The sequence below is a fragment of the Thalassophryne amazonica genome, chromosome 10, assembly GCF_902500255.1.
Source record: "Thalassophryne amazonica chromosome 10, fThaAma1.1, whole genome shotgun sequence".
NCBI lineage: Eukaryota > Metazoa > Chordata > Actinopteri > Batrachoidiformes > Batrachoididae > Thalassophryne > Thalassophryne amazonica.
Window position 1 is genome coordinate 46683347 of NC_047112.1, and position 20158 is coordinate 46703504.

Below are 20158 nucleotides of genomic sequence, written 5' to 3' on the forward strand. Positions count from 1 at the left end.
TTATGCTGAAGAGGACATGCCCTTGAAATTGGTGTTTCAACAAGACAATGACCCCAAGCACACTAGTAAACAAGCAAAATCTTGGTTCCAAACCAACAAAATTAATGCTTCGCAGATGTGAAGAAATCATGAAAAACTGTGGTTATACAACTAAATACTAGTTCAGTGATTCGCAGGCTTGCTAAAAAAGCAGTTTGAACATAATAGTTTTGAGTTTGTAGCATCAACAGCAGATGCTACTATTATTGTGAACACTCCCTTTTCTACTTTTTTTTTTGCTAATAGCCCAATTTCATAGCCTTAAGAGTGTACATATCATGAATGCTTGGTCTTGTTGGATTTGTGAGAATCTACTGAATCTACTGGTACCTTGTTTCCCATGTAACAATAAGAAATATACTCAAAACCTTGATTAATCTTTTTAGTCACACAGCACTATTATTCTGAACACTTCTGTAGGTGAGAAAACTTAGAAAATCAATAGTGGATCAAATGCTTATTTGCTTCACTGTATGAGTCCCACTGTTGACAGTGCATGTCAGAGCACAAACCAAGCATGAAGTCAAAGGAATTGTCTAGACCTCCGAGACAGGATTGTCTTGAGGCACAAATCTGGGGAAGGGTACAGCAATATTTCTGCTACTTTGAAGGTCGCAATGATCACATGGGCCTCCTCCATCCGTAAATGGAAGAAGATCAGATCCACCAGAACTCTTCCTGTAAAATCGACAGCGGATCGTCTTCAGTTTGACCAATTACGTATCAGTTATGAAAAGGAAATAGCTGGATTTTTTTGAAGTCAGGTCTCTTTGATTGATCCATTGGTACTGCTGGAATAACTGTGTCAGGCGAATGGTTAATTCGGGAGATTCGGATGAGAAGTTTCACTTGAATTATCAGGGATTACCAGTTGCAGCATTTTGGACATATGACACGTTTCTCTGGGTGTGATCCATCACACAGGTGCCTCAGTGGCTGCAGAAGGTGAAAAGGACTCTGACGTTTCAGCTGGCTGCAACAGATACATGGATACTTTTGGAAGGTGAAGATAGACTGATTGTCTGCCTGGGTGATTACCCATCCAGGCCCCAGGGCAATTTTCTCTGGTGTGGTGGATGCGTGGAGTATGTATAACAATGGCCGTAATTCCTAAGTGGTTCCTGGATATTGTTAAACCCTGTTAATTAAAGATGAAAGTCTACCTACACTACAAGCACAACTTGTGGTGGTGTACAGAGACACAAAAAATGGTCATTGTCCAAATACTTATTGACCTGGCCGCATTTCCGATCGTATTCATTTACTTGCCCATCTCTAAAGTAAAGGCTAATCTTGCAAAGTTGGGTTAGTTTTAACAGCTGGTGGCTACATCATGTTGGGTCACATAGGCACAAGGCAAAATAAAAACACATTGTCCCTGTCAAAAATCATTACAAAATGAGGGGAAGTGCAAAAGAGTGTTCTTTCTGAGAGTGGAGGGGTGTTTAGGGGAGATGATAGTTAACACTGATGGCTGCTGTTCCCACCCTGAATTTGCAGTTCAGCAGAGGTGAAACACTTACCCACGACAGCAAAACACATTTCAGACCAGGAACGTGATTGACCCACTTCTGACTGAGTTGTTGCCTTTTGTTCGGGCTCAAACAAACACCACATCAGTGGCAGTAACGCTGTTAACACACAGTTCCCCACACACTGAAACCTAAGTTGGTAAATTCCTCACAGTATCAAAGGTGTTCAGAACAGGTGCTAAAGACAGCTGAGCCTGTATTCATAAAGCATCCTAAGGCTAAAAGTAGCTCTTAGCGATGTCATTTTAAGAAAAATCTTAGAATTCCTTGAATTCTAAGACATTTCTTAGAATTCTCCCTTGGAAGATAAAGGTTATTCACAAAGCTCACAAAGTATCTTAAGCCCTGGTCACACCGAATAATGAACAATGAGTAATGAGCCACGTAGCATGTTTTTTTTTTTTTTTTGGTACAAGTCGAGTTATTCACAAGTGTTGGAGAATAGTGGGTCTTAGGGGCAGAATATTCAGCTAACGAGGCTCATCTCTGAGCTCTAATTTCAAGAAGTTCAAAATTGAGCAAAAACAGTGTGGTACAGCTTGTGTATGGGGTACTATAAGGACAAATGAGGATGTTAGAGGCATGTTAGTGGTGTGTATGAGGCTGTTAGAAGCCCATTATTTGAGTACTTGGCAGCTATGATGACAGCACAGGCTATTTTGGCTCTGCACTCTTGCGCACTTTGTCGAGACAGTCCCACCTGCTTTTTTACAAGCTGGAAGCCATGCTTTGTGCGCTGGACACTGCGTATCTAAAATAATTATTTCATGGCAGATTAATCATTTTCTCTCAGTTTGGCTGTTGAAAACACCTCTAATCGCTTCCGGAATCACTGTTTCAGCTGCCACTTTTTTTCTCTCTCGTTCCTGCACTTCATGAGGTGGAGAACATATTTGGAGCAGCCAAAAAGGTAATTTTTTGTAATGTTTATATAATAATGGCTTGGTAAAACAGTTGCATGTTCATTCCATCTTATGAGCAGCTGTGAAAGTATGTTTATGATACATTTAACATCTCATTATAATTGTTCAGATGAGCTGTGCTTTGATGCAGTGCGCTGACACAATCACTCGCACTAATGTGGCTCATTATTCGAATAATCACTGAAATTTCTGACAAATCCATCGAGGGAGATTATCAATGGTCTTGTATGTCTTCCATTTTCTTACAGTTGATTTATTCACACCAACCTGCTTGACTATTGTATATTCACTCTTCCCAGTCTGGTGCACAAATACAATTGTCTTCCTGGTGTCCTTCGACAGCTCTTTGGTCTTGGCCATGGTTGAGTTTGGAGTCTGACTGTTTGAGGCTGTGGACAGGTGTTTTTTATACAGATAATGAGTTCCAACAGATTCCATTAATACAGGTAACAGGTGGAGGACAGAAGAGCTTCTTAAAGAAGTTGTTACAGGTGTGTGAGAGCCAGAAATCTTGTTTGTTTGTGGGTGACCAAATACTTATTTTCCACCATAATTTACAAATAAATTCTTTAAAAACCTACAATGTGATTTCCAGGATTTTTTTTTCTCATTTTGTCTCTCATAGTTGAAGTGTACTTATGATGAAAATTACAGACCTCTCTCATCTTTCTAAGTAGGAGAAGTTGCACAATCAGGAGCTGACTAAATACTTTTTTACCCCACTGTACCTGTTTGAGAAGAGCTTTGCTTGTGTGCTGCAATCTCCCCTCTTGCTTTGAATTCCAGCACATTTGTTGGGCAATATACTCCCAAGTCTGCATCTTCCCTTGTGTCATGATCCCGGGACCCAATTTCCCTATTAAAACTATTGTATTCTCCTCCACGAGCCATGTCAACAACATGCACTGCTCTTTTTTCCCATTTAGTTCGTTGTTCTGGTCATTCTGCCAAATCAAACCATTTTTTATAAGGACGCCACCAACTGCAGGAATTGCTGACAGCTGAGTTTGCATCCACCATTAATATTAAATACATTAAGTAGTAAAATTACCAGCATGGAGAGTAAACATAATAAGCTAATCAATATAATACTCGGCATGTGAACAAGGTATGTTCAAACATTTTGAAGCTGTGTAACAATTCATTTAATTTCCCTGAGTTTCATTATCATGTCATTAAATTATTTTCACGATTACACATTTCTTAATACAGTTCAGGCGATAAGATCAATTGATTTACTGTCCATTCATAACTAGGAGTGCATTTGTTTTGTTTTTTTCTCCTCCCTTTTTTGTGACAACCAATCACTGCTCTTAGAAGACTGCATCATACCTAGCAACAGGGTCAACCCCACCTCCTCACAGAGATAAATGTTTCTGTCCACTCCTTGGTCAGAATTGCTCTCAGAAACTTCCTGGATTAGGCTAAGATTCCTTGCTAGGAATCTTTAGGCTATGTTGCGAGCTCTCTGAGTGGACTCTGAGAATCTTTGTGAATATGGGCCCTGATGTACAGATTTTTTTTCAGTTCTGCTAAAGTGTCATTCTGTAGTGTTTTCTGAACAGTTTTCTCATGCTTTCATTCATTCAAGAACTTTCGTGAGGTCCATCTCAAACACTCAAACAGCACCTTGCATGTACAGTCGTGCACTCTGGTCTGAACACTCTTCACACATAGCGGATATAACAAAGTTTTATACGATGGAATATTCACATTCATATTGATCCATCTGTCAGCACAGTTCTGTTACCAGCTGGTTCCTCCCTCAGTGCAGATGCTTTTATTCACCCACAATCCTTTGGTTTGTACCACAGCGCTGTGCACCTGGTGCATTCTGGGTTTGAGGGAATGACAGGTGGCTCTGATTGGTCAAATTAATGTTGGGACCACAGAACTGAACTGAAACACTTTGATTAATTGATTGTCCTTTGGTTAATTGACCAGTAAATCATAAATTTTACCAAAAATTTTCAACCTTGCATTCAAATATTTTGTCATGAAAGTATTTATTTTACACAGTCTTAAAAATGAAGAAAATTTAAAAAGGTTACTCTGAAATTTAATATTGTTGGCTGCAGATGTAGGTAAAATAGCGCTACAAATATTTACTTATCTAATAGTCTACCATTGTTGTACTCGTACCATTCATATTAAAATCAAGATGATTTTGCTTCAGGTATGTCATATTGCACTTTTGCACAGACAGAAGCACATCTTGACCTATTTTCCCAAAGGGTGCACAAAGTTCATGTTTTAATAGTGTGAATGACATGAAAAAACCTACGTCATGACCTGGATAGATTTGGGCAGTGCGTCACAAACCCCAGGGAGCACGGCATGTCACAATGAGCAAACAGCATGATATATGAGCAGACGGTCTCAAGAGCTGGACCAAGATGTATCACAGCTTTATTGAGGAGAGATGGATTCTTAAAGCTTTCTGGGAGGGATCAATGGTGAAATCTGCTTGACCAACATAATATATGGTTCTATCCTGCTGAAATGAGGTCTCTGTGCTGCCCTACTTCAAAGTCGAAGGGGAGAAATGCCCACGTTAATGTTTAATCTTCAAACCAGCTGTAAGGTCGGATTTAATATCTGAGGCGGAGAACTTTTCTGAAGGAGTTTGATTACACTCTCTTGGAGCTCACTTTCTTCTTTTTTTTAAAATGACATATGATATACAGTGCATCTGGAAAGTAGTCACAGCGCTTCACTTTTCCCTCAAAATTAAACACACAATACCCCATAATGACAACATGTAAAAAGGTTTTTGAAATTTTTGCTAATTTATTAAAAATAAAAAACTAAGAAATCACATGTACATAAGTATTCACACCCTTTGTTGCAATTACAACCTCAAGTCTTCTTGAATATGATGTCACAATCTTGTTTTCTGGTTGACATGCATCAGGGAGAACTGGGGGACTTCCTATTTCAATCACTGATCCACAATCACTTAATTATTCATGCACTCTATTTCACTGGCACTCCATTCTTTACCTCCTGGTCATCTTTTAAACAACCAGTTAATGTAGACTGAACAAAAATATAAATGTAACACTTTTGTTTTTGAACTCAAAGATCTAAAACATTTTCTATATACACAAAAGACCAATTTTTCCCAAATATTGTTCACAAATCTGTCTAAATCTGTGTTAGTGAGCACTTCTCCTTTGCCGAGATAATCCATCCCACCTCACAGGTGTGGCATATCAAGATGCTGACAAGACAGCATGGTTATTGCACAGGTGTGCCTTAGGCTGGCCACAATAAAAGGTCACTCTAAAATGTGCAGTTTTCAATCAATCAATCAATTTTATTTATATAGCACCAAATCACAACAAACAGTTGCCCCAAGGTGCTTTATATTGTAAGGCAAAGCCATACAATAATTACGGAAAAACCCCAATGGTCAAAACGACCCCCTGTGAGCAAGCACTTGGCGACAGTGGGAAGGAAAAACTCCCTTTTAACAGGAAGAAACCTCCAGCAGAACCAGGCTCAGGGAGGGGCAGTCTTCTGCTGGGACTGGTTGGGGCTGAGGGAGAGAACCGGGAAAAAAGACATGCTGTGGAGGGGAGCAGAGATCAATCACTAATGATTAAATGCAGAGTGGTGCATACAGAGCAAAAAGAGAAAGAAACACTCAGTGCATCATGGGAACTCCCCAGCAGTCTAAGTCTATAGCAGCTTAACTAAGGGATGGTTCAGGGTCACCTATAAGCTTTAGCAAAAAGGAAAGTTTTAAGCCTAATCTTAAAAGTAGAGAGGGTGTCTCTCTCCCTGATCCGAATTGGGAGCTGGTTCCACAGGAGAGGAGCCTGAAAGCTGAAGGCTCTGCCTCCCATTCTACTCTTACAAACCCTAGGAACTACAAGTAAGCCTGCAGTCTGACAGCGAAGCGCTCTATTGGGGTGATATGGTACTAAGAGGTCCCTAAGATTAGATGGGACCTGATTATTCAAAACCTTATAAGTAAGAAGAAGAATTTTAAATTCTATTCTAGAATTAACAGGAAGCCAATGAAGAGAGGCCAATATGGGTGAGATATGCTCTCTCCTTCTAGTCCCTGTCAGTACTCTACAACCCCTGGCAAAAATTATGGAATCACCAGCCTCAGAGGATGTTCATTCAGTTGTTTAATTTTGTAGAAAAAAAGCAGATCACAGACATGACACAAAACTAAAGTCATTTCAAATGGCAACTTTCTGGCTTTAAGAAACACTATAAGAAATCAAGAAAAAAAGATTGTGGCAGTCAGTAACGGTTACTTTTTTAGACCAAGCAGAGGAAAAACATATGGAATCACTCAATTCTGAGGAATAAATTATGGAATCACCCTGTAAATTTTCATCCCCAAAACTAACACCTGCATCAAATCAGATCTGCTCTTTAGTCTGCATCTAAAAAGGAGTGATCACACCTTGGAGAGCTGTTGCACCAAGTGGACTGACATGAATCATGGCTCCAACACGAGAGATGTCAATTGAAACAAAGGAGAGGATTATCAAACTCTTAAAAGAGGGTAAATCATCACGCAATGTTGCAAAAGATGTTGGTTGTTCAGTCAGCTGTGTCTAAACTCTGGACCAAATACAAACAACATGGGAAGGTTGTTAAAGGCAAACATACTGGTAGACCAAGGAAGACATCAAAGCGTCAAGACAGAAAACTTAAGCAATATGTCTCAAAAATCGAAAAATGCACAACAAAACAAATGAGGAACGAATAGGAGGAAACTGGAGTCAACGTCTGTGACGAACTGTAAGAAACCGCCTAAAGGAAATGGGATTTACATACAGAAAAGCTAAACGAAAGCCATCATTAACACCTAAACAGAAAAAAACAAGGTTACAATGGGCTAAGGAAAAGCAATCGTGGACTGTGGATGACTGGATGAAAGTCATATTCAATGATGAATCTCGAATCTGCATTGGGCAAGGTGATGATGCTGGAACTTTTTTTTGGTGCCGTTCCAATGGGATTTATAAAGATGACTGCCTGAAGAGAACATGTAAATTTCCACAGTCATTGATGATATGGGGCTGCATGTCAGGTAAAGGCACTGGGGAGATGGCTGTCATTACATCATCAATAAATGCACAAGTTTACGTTGATATTTTGGACAATTGAAAGGATGTTTGGGGATGATGAAATCATTTTTCAAGATGATAATGCATCTTGCCATAGAGCAAAAACTGTGAAAACATTCCTTGCAAAAAGACACATAGGGTCAATGTCATGGCATAGGGTCAATATCAACGAGCAGATGTGATTTGATGCAGGTGTTAGTTTTGGGGATGAAAATTTACAGGGTGATTCCATAATTATTTCCTCAGAATTGAGTGATTCCATATTTTTTTCCTCTGCTTGGTCTAAAAAGTAACAGTTACTGACTGCCACAATCTTTTTTCTTGATTTCTTATAGTGTTTCTTAAAGCCAGAAAGTTGCCATTTGAAATGACTTTAGTTTTGTGTCATGTCTGTGATCTGCTTTTTTTCTACAAAATGAAACAACTGAATGAACATCCTCTGAGGCCGGTGATTCCATAATTTTTGCCAGGGGTTGTATTTGTTTAATATGCGCATTGAATGACATATCCTGATCAAAAATGACTCCAAGATTTCTCACAGTATTACTAGAGGTCAGGGTAATGCCATCCAGAGTAAGGATCTGGTTAGACACCATGTTTCTAAGATTTGTGGGGCCAAGTACAATAACTTCAGTTTTATCTGAGTTTAAAAGCAGGAAATTAGAGGTCATCCATGTCTTTATGTCTGTAAGACAATCCTGCAGTTTAACTAATTGGTGTGTGTCCTCTGGCTTCATGGATAGATAAAGCTGGGTATCATCTGAGTAACAATGAAAATTTAAGCAATGCTGTCTAATAATACTGCCTAAGGGAAGCATGTATAAAGTGAATAAAATTGGTCCTAGCACAGAACCTTGTGGAACTCCATAATTAACCTTAGTCTGTGAAGAAGACTCCCCATTTACATGAACAAATTGTAATCTATTAGATAAATATGATTCAAACCACCGCAGCGCAGTGCCTTTAATACCTATGGCATGCTCTAATCTCTGTAATAAAATTTTATGGTCAACAGTATCAAAAGCAGCACTGAGGTCTAACAGAACAAGCACAGAGATGAGTCCACTGCCATAAGAAGATCATTTGTAACCTTCACTAATGCTGTTTCTGTACTATGATGAATTCTAAACCCTGACTGAAACTCTTCAAATAGACCATTCCTCTGCAGATGATCAGTTAGCTGTTTTACACCTACCCTTTCAAGAATTTTTGAGAGAAAAGGAAGGTTGGAGATTGACCTATAATTAGCTAAGATAGCTGGGTCAAATGATGGCTTTTTAAGTAATGGTTTAATTACTGCCACCTTAAAAGCCTGTGGTACATAGCCAACTAATAAAGATAGATTGATCATATTTAAGATCGAAGCATTAATTAATGGTAGGGCTTCTTTGAGCAGCCTGGTAGGAATGGGGTCTAATAGACATGTTGATGGTTTGGAGGAAGTAACTAATGAAAATAACTCAGACAGAACAATCGGAGAGAAAGAGTCTAACCAAATACCGGCATCACTGAAAGCAGCCAAAGAGAACGATATGTCTTTGGGATGGTTATGAGTAATTTTTTCTCTAACAGTTAAAATTTTATTACCAAAGAAAGTCATGAAGTCATTACTAGTTAAAGTTAAAGGAATATTCGGCTCAATAGAGCTCTGACTCTTTGTCAGCCTGGCTACAGTGCCGAAAAGAAACCTGGGGTTGTTCTTATTTTCTTCAATTAGTGATGAGTAGTAAGATGTCCTAGCTTTACGGAGGGCTTTTTTTATAGAGCAACAGACTCTTTTTCCAGGCTAAGTGAAGATCTTCTAAATTAGTGAGACACCATTTCCTCTCCAACTTACGGGTTATCTGCTTTAAGCTGCGAGTTTGTGAGTTATACCACGGAGTCAGGCACTTCTGATTTAAGGATCTCTTTTTCAGAGGAGCTACCACATCCAAAGTTGTCCTCAATGAGGATATAAAACTGTTGATGAGATAATCTATCTCACTCACAGAGTTTAGGTAGCTACTCTGCCCTGTGTTGGTATATGGCATTGAAGAACATAAAGAAGGAATCATATCCTTAAACGTAGTTACAGCGCTTTCTGAAAGACTTCTTGTTGTGTGGGCCGCTGAAGAGGAGGTACTGCTGGCCCACCACCACCAGAGGGCGCCCTGCCTGGAGTGCGGGCTCCAGGCACCAGAGGGCGCCGCCGCCTCACGGGAGCAGCCTCGGTGACAGCTGTCACCCATCACCTGAGACAGCTGACGGCAATCATCAGTGGGGTATATCAGCAGGATGGCATCTCCACCTCATTGCCGAGATATCGTTTTTACCGGAGAGGTAACGTATTGACGCTAACAGAGTGTATCTTTTTTGGATTGAGCTAGTTATTTGGATTACTGTTCCAACGAGAGGTGGAGGTAACTTTCCTGCTGTTCGGAGTCCTGGGTGCAAACGCGCCCCCATCTGACTGTACTTTGTTTCCTCGCCAGCAGTACCAGGTCCGACACGCGGAGGCAGTGGCCACCTGGGAGTTCGGGACTTGGCGGTTCCGGTATTCCCGGGGTCCTGTGGCGGAGGAAGCCGTGTGGTTCCGGTCTTACCTTGGAGAGGCGTCTCCTATCTTCGAGCCTGCCCACACGACACTTTTGTGAATTGACTGTTGTCCATTTCTGTGATTGGTTGTATTTGTTGTGCACATTCACAACAGTAAAACGTTGTTATTTGACTTACTCCATTGTCCGTTCATTTGCGCCCCCTGTTGTGGGTCCGTGTTCCTACACTTTCCCAACAGGATATCTCGGACAGCGTCATGGATCCCGAGGGGCGTCAACCGGCTGTTGAACGGCCAATGGAAGAACAAGGCACACAGGCGTCCGCAGGAGGGGTAACCGGTGAGTTGCAGCGGATCCTCACCGCTTTCACGACTCGGTTAGATTTGATGACCGAGCAGAACGTCCTCCTGAACCGCAGGGTGGAGGCTCTCGCCGCGCAGGTGGAAGCGCGCCCTCCGGGTGCCGCTGCGGCTCTCCCTCCCGTAGAACCTGTGCGTAACAACGACGTTCCACTGGTTGTCCAACGACCCCTCCCACCTTCCCCTGAAGCATACATAAGCCCCCCAGAGCCGTACGGAGGCTGTGTGGAGACGTGCGCGGATTTTCTTATGCAGTGTTCGCTCGTCTTCGCACAGCGTCCCGTCATGTACGCGACTGACGCTAGCAAAGTAGCTTATGTGATAAATCTGCTTCGTGGTGAGGCACGCGCTTGGGCTACAGCACTCTGGGAGCAAAGTTCACGGCTCCTTCTGACATATGATGGGTTTGTGAGGGAGCTCAGAACGGTGTTCGATCACCCTAATAGAGGAGAGACCGCTTCAGCCGTGCTGCTGTCAATGAGACAGGGGCGCCGGAGCGCAGCTGCCTATGCAGTCGACTTCCGCATCGCGGCTGCGAGGTCCGGCTGGAATAGCGCTGCCCTCCGCGCCGCCTTCGTAAACGGACTGTCATTGGTCCTCAAGGAGCACCTGGTGGCTAAGGACGAACCGCGGGATTTAGATGGGCTTATCGATCTTGTTATACGTTTAGACAATCGGTTAAATGAGCGCCGTCGGGAACGAGACGAAGGGCGTGGCCAGGCACGCGTCGTCCCTCTCCCTTCCGGTTCCGACCGCGTTCCGCCCTCCCCACGCTCCATGGCCCCTGCGCTCCGTGCGGTTACAGCCCCCCCTGCTGACGAAGCTATGGACACGAGTAGGGCAACATTTAGGGCACCGGTCACACAAAGGAGGCTGGCCTGCGGGGCGTGTTTTGTTTGTGGCTCGATTGAGCATCAAGTAAGGGACTGCCCCGAGCGGTTAAACACCAACGCCCGCCCCTAGAAACTGGGCTAGGGGTGGGCCGAGACGTTCACGTGGGACCCACCCACATCGCCACACGACTCCCAGTTACAATCCTTTATGAGGATTTAACCCTGAAGGCCCCAGCACTGGTGGACACGGGCTCAGAAGGGAATTTGCTAGATAGCAAATGGGCTAGGGAGATAGGGCTCCCTCTGGTGGCGCTTACCTCGCCTGTGCAGGTACGGGCGCTAGATGGCTCCCTACTCCCTCCAATCACTCACAAGACACCAATCAATCAATCAATCAATCAAATTTTTTTTATATAGCGCCAAATCACAACAAACAGTTGCCCCAAGGCGCTTTATATTGTAAGGCAAGGCCATACAATAATGATGTAAAACCCCAATGGTCAAAACGACCCCCTGTGAGCAAGCACTTGGCTACAGTGGGAAGGAAAAACTCCCTTTTAACAGGAATTAACCTCCAGCAGAACCAGGCTCAGGGAGGGGCAGTCTTCTGCTGGGACTGGTTGGGGCTGAGGGAGAGAACCAGGAAAAGGACATGCTGTGGAGGGGAGCAGAGATCGATCACTAATGATTAAATGCAGAGTGGTGCATACAGAGCAAAAAGAGAAAGAAACAGTGCATCATGGGAACCCCCCAGCAGTCTACGTCTATAGCAGCATAACTAAGGGATGGTTCAGGGTCACCTGATCCAGCCCTAACTATAAGCTTTAGCAAAAAGGAAAGTTTTAAGCCTAATCTTAAAAGTAGAGAGGGTGTCTGTCTCCCTGATCTGAATTGGGAGCTGGTTCCACAGGAGAGGAGCCTGAAAGCTGAAGGCTCTGCCTCCCATTCTACTCTTACAAACCCTAGGAACTACAAGTAAGCCTGCAGTCTGAGAGCGAAGCACTCTATTGGGGTGATATGGTACTACGAGGTCCCTAAGATAAGATGGGACCTGATTATTCAAAACCTTATAAGTAAGAAGAAGAATTTTAAATTCTATTCTAGAATTAACAGGAAGCCAATGAAGAGAGGCCAATATGGGTGAGATATGCTCTCTCCTTCTAGTCCCCGTCAGTACTCTAGCTGCAGCATTTTGAATTAACTGAAGGCTTTTTAGGGAACTTTTAGGACAACCTGATAATAATGAATTACAATAGTCCAGCCTTGAGGAAATAAATGCATGAATTAGTTTTTCAGCATCACTCTGAGACAAGACCTTTCTGATTTTAGAGATATTGCGTAAATGCAAAAAAGCAGTCCTACATATTTGTTTAATATGCGCTTTGAATGACATATCCTGATCAAAAATGACTCCAAGATTTCTCACAGTATTACTAGAGGTCAGGGTAATGCCATCCAGAGTAAGGATCTGGTTAGACACCATGTTTCTAAGATTTGTGGGGCCAAGTACAATAACTTCAGTTTTATCTGAGTTTAAAAGCAGGAAATTAGAGGTCATCCATGTCTTTATGTCTGTAAGACAATCCTGCAGTTTAGCTAATTGGTGTGTGTCCTCTGGCTTCATGGATAGATAAAGCTGGGTATCATCTGCATAACAATGAAAATTTAAGCAATACCGTCTAATAATACTGCCTAAGGGAAGCATATATAAAGTGAATAAAATTGGTCCTAGCACAGAACCTTGTGGAACTCCATAATTAACTTTAGTCTGTGAAGAAGATTCCCCATTTACATGAACAAATTGTAATCTATTAGACAAATATGATTCAAACCACCGCAGCGCAGTGCCTTTAATACCTATGGCATGCTCTAATCTCTGTAATAAAATTTTATGGTCAACAGTATCAAAAGCAGCACTGAGGTCCAACAGAACAAGCACAGAGATGAGTCCACTGTCCGAGGCCATAAGAAGATCATTTGTAACCTTCACTAATGCTGTTTCTGTACTATGATGAATTCTAAAACCTGACTGAAACTCTTCAAATAGACCATTCCTCTGCAGATGATCAGTTAGCTGTTTTACAACTACCCTTTCAAGAATTTTTGAGAGAAAAGGAAGGTTGGAGATTGGCCTATAATTAGCTAAGATAGCTGGGTCAAGTGATGGCTTTTTAAGTAATGGTTTAATTACTGCCACCTTAAAAGCCTGTGGTACATAGCCAACTAACAAAGATAGATTGATCATATTTAAGATCGAAGCATTAAATAATGGTAGGGCTTCCTTGAGCAGCCTGGTAGGAATGGGGTCTAATAGACATGTTGATGGTTTGGATGAAGTAACTAATGAAAATAACTCAGACAGAACAATCGGAGAGAAAGAGTCTAACCAAATACCGGCATCACTGAAAGCAGCCAAAGATAACGATACATCTTTGGGATGGTTATGAGTAATTTTTTCTCTAATAGTTAAAATTTTGTTAGCAAAGAAAGTCATGAAGTCATTACTAGTTAAAGTTAATGGAATACTCAGCTCAATAGAGCTCTGACTCTTTGTCAGCCTGGCTACAGTGCTGAAAAGAAACCTGGGGTTGTTCTTATTTTCTTCAATTAGTGATGAGTAGAAAGATGTCCTAGCTTTACGGAGGGCTTTTTTATAGAGCAACAGACTCTTTTTCCAGGCTAAGTGAAGATCTTCTAAATTAGTGAGACGCCATTTCCTCTCCAACTTACGGGTTATCTGCTTTAAGCTACGAGTTTGAGAGTTATACCATGGAGTCAGACACTTCTGATTTAAAGCTCTCTTTTCAGAGGAGCTACAGCATCCAAAGTTGTCTTCAATGAGGATGTAAAACTATTGACGAGATACTCTATCTCCCTTACAGAGTTTAGGTAGCTACTCTGCACTGTGTTGTTATATGGCATTAGAGAACATAAAGAAGGAATCATATCCTTAAACCTAGTTACAGCGCTTTCTGAAAGACTTCTAGTGTAATGAAACTTATTCCCTACTGCTGGGTAGTCCATCAGAGTAAATGTAAATGTTATTAAGAAATGATCAGACAGAAGGGAGTTTTCAGGGAATACTGTTAAGTCTTCTATTTCCATACCATAAGTCAGAACAAGATCTAAGATATGATTAAAGTGGTGGGTGGACTCATTTACTTTTTGAGCAAAGCCAATAGAGTCTAATAATAGATTAAATGCAGTGTTGAGGCTGTCATTCTCAGCATCTGTGTGGATGTTAAAATCGCCCACTATAATTATCTTATCTGAGCTAAGCACTAAGTCAGACAAAAGGTCTGAAAATTCACAGAGAAACTCACAGTAACGACCAGGTGGACGATAGATAATAACAAATAAAACTGGTTTTTGGGACTTCCAATTTGGATGGACAAGACTAAGAGACAAGCTTTCAAATGAATTAAAGCTCTGTCTGGGTTTTTGATTAATTAATAAGCTGGAATGGAAGATTGCTGCTAATCCACCGCCCCGGCCCGTGCTACGAGCATTCTGACAGTTAGTGTGACTCTGGGGTGTTGACTCATTTAAACTAACATATTCATCCTGCTGTAACCAGGTTTCTGTTAGGCAGAATAAATCAATATGTTGATCAATTATTATATCATTTACCAACAGGGACTTAGAAGAGAGAGACCTAATGTTTAATAGACCACATTTAACTGTTCCCCGACACCACCAGTAACTCTGGTGGTGTCGGGGAATCACCGGGAGGAAATCGAGTTTTTCGTGACTCCGGCCACCTCCCGTGTGATTTTAGGTTTTCCCTGGATGTTGAAACACAATCCCCGGATCGATTGGCCGTCCGGGGTAGTGGTTCAGTGGAGCGAGACCTGCCATCGGGTATGTTTAGGTTCCTCGGTTCCTCCCGGTTCCCAGGCCAGGGAGGAGGTCAGAGCCCCGCCCAATCTAGGGACGGTGCCGGTGCAGTACCATGACCTTGCGGAGGTGTTCAGCAAGGATCTGGCACTCACCCTTCCCCCGCACCGCCCGTATGATTGTGCCATTGATTTGGTTCCAGGCGTTGAGTTCCCGTCCAGTAGGCTGTACAACCTCTCACGACCTGAACGCGAATCAATGGAGACCTACATCCGGGACTCTTTGGCTGCCGGGTTGATCCGGAATTCCACCTCCCCGATGGGTGCGGGTTTCTTTTTTGTGGGGAAAAAGGATGGCGGATTACGTCCATGCATCGATTACAGGGGGCTGAACGAAATCACGGTTCGTAACCGATACCCCTTACCCTTGTTGGATTCGGTGTTCACGCCCCTGCATGGAGCCAAGATATTCACCAAGCTTGATCTTAGGAATGCGTATCACCTGGTTCGGATCCGGAAGGGAGACGAGTGGAAGACGGCATTTAACACCCCGTTAGGTCATTTTGAGTACCTGGTCATGCCGTTCGGTCTTACAAATGCTCCCGCGACGTTCCAAGCATTGGTTAATGATGTCTTGCGGGACTTCCTGCACCGATTCGTCTTCGTGTATTTAGACGACATACTCATCTTTTCTCCGGATCCTGAGACCCATGTCCGACATGTACGTCAGGTCCTGCAGCGGTTATTGGAGAACCGGCTGTTTGTTAAGGGCGAGAAGTGTGAGTTTCACCGCACCTCTTTGTCCTTCCTGGGGTTCATCATCTCCCCCAACTCCGTCGCTCCTGATCCGACCAAGGTTGCGGCGGTGAGAGACTGGCCCCAACCCACAAGCCGTAGGAAGCTGCAACAGTTCCTCGGCTTTGCGAATTTCTACAGGAGGTTCATTAAGGGCTACAGTCAGGTTGTTAGCCCCCTGACATCCCTGACCTCACCAAAAGTCCCCTTCACCTGGTCGGATCGTTGTGATGCCGCGTTCAAGGAGTTGAAACGGCGCTTCTCGTCTGCACCCGTTCTGGTGCAGCCCGATCCTAGTCGCCAGTTAGTGGTTGAAGTGGACGCCTCGGACTCAGGGATAGGAGCTGTGCTGTCCCAGAGTGGGAAGACCGATAAGGTCCTTCACCCGTGTGCCTATTTTTCCCGCAGGTTGACCCCGGCTGAACGGAACTATGACGTCGGCAACCGAGAACTCCTTGCGGTGAAAGAGGCTCTTGAAGAGTGGAGACATCTGTTGGAGGGAACGTCCGTGCCATTCACGGTTTTCACTGACCACCGGAACCTGGAATATATCAGGACCGCCAAGCGGCTGAATCACAGGCAAGCCCGCTGGTCACTGTTCTTCGGCCGTTTTGACTTCCGCATCACCTACCGGCCCGGGACCAAGAACCAGAAATCGGATGCCTTGTCCCGGGTACACGAAGACGAGGTCAAAACGGAGTTGTCGGATCCACCGGAACCCATCATCCCGGAGTCCACTATCGTGGCCACCCTCACCTGGGACGTAGAGAGAACCGTCCGGGAGGCCCTGGCACGAAGCCCGGACCCCGGGACTGGACCAAAGAACAGACTTTATGTCCCACCAGAGGCAAGGGCTGCAGTCCTGGACTTCTGTCACGGCTCTAAGCTCTCCTGTCATCCAGGGGTGCGAAGAACCGTGGCAGTTGTCCGGCAGCGCTTCTGGTGGGCGTCCCTGGAGGCCGACGTCCGGGACTATATCCAGGCCTGTACCACCTGCGCCAGGGGCAAGGCCGACCATCGCAAGGCTCCGGGACTGCTACAGCCGCTGCCCGTGCCTCATCGCCCCTGGTCCCACATCGGCCTGGATTTTGTCACGGGCCTCCCGCCGTCCCAGGGAAACACCGTCATCCTCACGATAGTGGACCGATTCTCCAAGGCGGCCCACTTCGTGGCCCTCCCGAAGCTCCCAACGGCCCAGGAGACAGCGGACCTCCTGGTCCACCACGTCGTCCGCCTGCATGGAATACCATCAGACATCGTCTCCGATCGCGGTCCCCAGTTCTCCTCGCATGTCTGGAGGAGCTTTTGCCGGGAACTGGGGGCCACGGTCAGTCTCTCATCCGGGTATCACCCCCAGACCAACGGGCAAGCAGAGCGGGCCAATCAAGAAATGGAGCAAACGCTACGTTGTGTGACAGCCGCGCACCCGGCGGCCTGGAGTACTCATCTGGCCTGGATCGAGTACGCCCACAACAGTCAAGTGTCATCAGCCACCGGCCTCTCCCCCTTTGAGGTGTGTTTGGGGTATCAGCCCCCATTATTCCCGGTGGTTGAGGGAGAGGTCGGTGTGCCCTCGGCCCAGGCCCACCTGCGGAAGTGCCGTCGGGTGTGGCGTGCCGCCCGTTCTGCTTTGTTGAGGGCCCGGATGAGGGCGAAGACCCATGCAGACCGGCGGCGGACCCCGGCCCCTACGTATCGCCCCGGGCAGGAAGTGTGGTTGTCCACCAAGGACATTCCACTGCAAGTGGCCTCCCCAAAACTGCAAGACAGGTACATAGGTCCGTTTAAGATTCTCAAGGTCATCAATCCCGCCGCAGTGAGGCTTCGGCTTCCAGCCTCACTGCGGATCCATCCAGTATTCCATGTGTCAAAAATCAAGCCCCATCACACCTCGCCCCTCTGTACACCCGGTCCGGCGCCACCTCCTGCCCGGATCATCGATGGCGAGCCGGCTTGGACAGTGCGCCGGTTGTTGGACGTCCGACGGATGGGCCGGGGCTTTCAATATCTGGTGGACTGGGAGGGGTACGGCCCTGAAGAACGCTCCTGGGTGAAGAGGAGCTTCATCCTGGACCCGGCCCTCCTGGCCGACTTCTACCGTCGCCACCCGGACAAGCCCGGTCGGGCGCCAGGAGGCGCCCGTTGAGGGGGGGGTCCTGTTGTGTGGGCCGCTGAAGAGGAGGTACTGCTGGCCCACCACCACCAGAGGGCGCCCTGCCTGGAGTGCGGGCTTCAGGCACCAGAGGGCGCCGCCGCCTCACGGGAGCAGCCTCGGTGACAGCTGTCACCCATCACCTGAGACAGCTGACGGCAATCATCAGTGGGGTATATCAGCAGGATGGCATCTCCACCTCATTGCCGAGATATCGTTTTTACCGGAGAGGTAACGTATTGACGCTAACAGAGTGTATCTTTTTTGGATTGAGCTAGTTATTTGGATTACTGTTCCAACGAGAGGTGGAGGTAACTTTCCTGCTGTTCGGAGTCCTGGGTGCAAACGCGCCCCCATCTGACTGTACTTTGTTTCCTCGCCAGCAGTACCAGGTCCGACACGCGGAGGCAGTGGCCACCTGGGAGTTCGGGACTTGGCGGTTCCGGTATTCCCGGGGTCCTGTGGCGGAGGAAGCCGTGTGGTTCCGGTCTTACCTTGGAGAGGCGTCTCCTATCTTCGAGCCTACCCACACGACACTTTTGTGAATTGACTGTTGTCCATTTCTGTGATTGGTTGTATTCGTTGTGCACATTCACAACAGTAAAACGTTGTTATTTGACTTACTCCATTGTCCGTTCATTTGCGCCCCCTGTTGTGGGTCCGTGTTCCTACACTTTCCCAACACTTCTACTGTAATGAAACTTATTCCCCACTGCTGGGTAGTCCATCAGAGTAAATGTAAATGTTATTAAGAAATGATCAGACAGAAGGGGGTTTTCAGGGAATACTGTTAAGTCTTCAATTTCCATACCATAAGTCAGAACAAGATCTAAGGTATGAATAAAGTGGTGGGTGGACTCATTTACATTTTGAGCAAAGCCAATCGAGTCTAACAATAGATTAAATGCAGTGTTGAGGCTGTCATTCTCAGCATCTGTGTGGATGTTAAAATCGCCCTCTATAATTATCTTATCTGAGCTAAGCACTAAGTCAGACAAAAGGTCCGAAAATTCACAGAGAAACTCACAGTAACGACCAGGAGGACGATAGATAACAACAAATAAAACTGTTTTTTGGGACTTCCAATTTGGATGGACAAGACTAAGAGTCAAGCTTTCAAATGAATTAAAGCTCTGTCTGGGTTTTTGATTAATTAATAAGCTGGAGTGGAAGATTGAGGCTAATCCTCCGCCTCAGCCCGTGCTACGAGCATTCTGGCAGTTAGTGTGACTCGGGGGTGTTGACTCATTTAAACTAACATATTCATCCTGCTGTAACCAGGTTTCTGTAAGGCAGAATAAATCAATATGTTGATCAATTATTATCTCATTTACTAACAGGGACTTAGAAGAGAGAGATCTAATGTTTAATAGACCACATTTAACTGTTTTAGTCTGTGGTGCAGTTGAAGGTGCTATATTATTTTTTCTTTTTGAATTTTTATGCTTAAATAGATTTTTACTGGTTGTTGGTGGTCTGGGAGCAGGCACCGTCTCTACGGGGATGGGATAATGAGGGGATGGCAGGGGGAGAGAAGCTGCAGAGAGGTGAGTAAGACTACAACTCTGCTTCCTGGTCCCAACCCTGGATAGTCACGGTTTGGAGGATTTAAGAAAATTGGCCAGATTTCTAGAAATGAGAGCTGCTCCATCCAAAGTGGGATGGATGCCGTCTCTCCTAACAAGACCAGGTTTTCCCCAGAAGCTTTGCCAATTATCTATGAAGCCCACCTCATTTTTTGGACACCACTCAGACAGCCAGCAATTCAGGGAGAACATGCGGCTAAACATGTCACTCCCAGTCCGATTGGGGAGGGGCCCAGAGAAAACTACAGAGTCTGACATTGTTTTTGCAAAGTTACACACCGATTCAATGTTAATTTTAGTGACCTCCGATTGGCGTAACCGGGTGTCATTACTGCCGACGTGAATTACAATCTTACCAAATTTACACTTAGCCTTAGCCAGCAGTTTCAAATTTCCTTCAATGTCGCCTGCTCTGGCCCCCGGAAGACAATTGACTATGGTTGCTGGTGTCGCTAACTTCACATTTCTCAAAA